The following is a 1,503-nucleotide window of genomic DNA, read 5'->3' as shown; positions in this document are numbered from 1 at the left end:
AACTATTATTTTAATTACTTATTAACTTTTAATTATTGATTATTAAATTTTAAGTTATTTATTATTTATTAGAATATTACAAAAATTAATTAATAAAACCGAATAAAGCCCATTAAGGCCCAATAAAACCGAATAGAGCCCATCAAGGCCCAATAAAACCGAATCCCGTCAATTAGGACTCGATAAATAGATTAAGGCCCAATAAAACTAAATAACGTATCTTAAAACCCAATAAAACCGAATCAAGACCATTAAGGCCCAATAAAACCGAATAAAGTCCCTTAAGGACTGGTATATACACTTATAACACATGCACATGTGTACATATAATACATATCACGATTAGCAACCACAGCATATATCTACACAAACAACACATATACATGTATACATACGACATCAAGACATACAAAAAATGTACATATAACACATAAAAATAGGAAAAATAGGAAAATCCCTCGCTGATCCCTCACAACCTGAGGTAACCGGTGAAGAGATCTGGGAGTTCGTTCGTCACCTTCCAACTATTTATGAGGGTGTCCCATATAGTTCAAAAAATAGAAAAATTAGCGGGTTCGGAACTAATCATAATTGGGTAAAGAGAAGCCTCTTTTGGGAGTTGCCATATTGGAAGACGTTGTTGATCTGACACAACCTCGATGTCATGCATATTGAGAAGAACGTTTTTGAGAATCTCTTTAACACCGTCATGGATACGTCAAACAAAAGACAATGTAAAGGCGAGAAGAGATGTAGAGGTTCATTGCGATCGACGGGATTTGCACATTGCCATGTCAGGCAACAAAGTAGTGAAACCAAAGTCATCGTACAGTTTGAGCAAACAACAAGTGAAACAAGTGTGTGCATGGTTGAAGAAGTTGAAGTTTCCAAATGGGTATGCTTCAAACATAGGGAGTTGTGTGAACCTACAAGATTCTAGCTTTTATAGCTTCAAAAGTCATGATTGTCATGTGTTTATGCAACGATTGCTTCCTATTGCTTTACGAGGGATGATACCAACTTCGATATGGGATGCAATAACGGAGTTGTGCACATTCTTCCGTGTGATATGTTCAAGGGTGTTACACATAGATGACTCGGTTCCATTGCAAACAAATATTGTTCAAACAATTTGCAAGTTGGAAAAGGTCTTTTCGCCCGGATTCTTTGATTCAATGGAACACCTCGTGATACATTTGACATGTGAAGCTATAAATGGTGTCCGGTCCAATATAGGTGGATGTATCTCTATGAGAGGTGAGTTCCTAATTTTATTGAAATCTAGTACAATATATTCATATAAAACACTCTTCTTGTCCCTAACATGCATTTCATCTCTTTAGGAAGCTTGGGTCGTTAAAGAGAACGGTTCGAAACAAAGCAAGGGTTGAGGGCTCTATCGTTGAGTCGTACCTTGTAAATGAACTTTCTACCTATTGCTCCCTCTATTTTGATCCAACAATAGAAACAAGACATAATCGTGAGTCAAGGAACTTTGCCCCG

The sequence above is a fragment of the Cynara cardunculus genome (assembly GCF_001531365.2).
Source record: "Cynara cardunculus var. scolymus isolate 2C chromosome LG 16, CcrdV1, whole genome shotgun sequence".
Taxonomy (NCBI): Eukaryota; Viridiplantae; Streptophyta; class Magnoliopsida; order Asterales; family Asteraceae; genus Cynara; species Cynara cardunculus.
The sequence above is the reverse complement of the archived record's forward strand: the minus strand, read 5'-3'. Positions refer to the sequence as shown.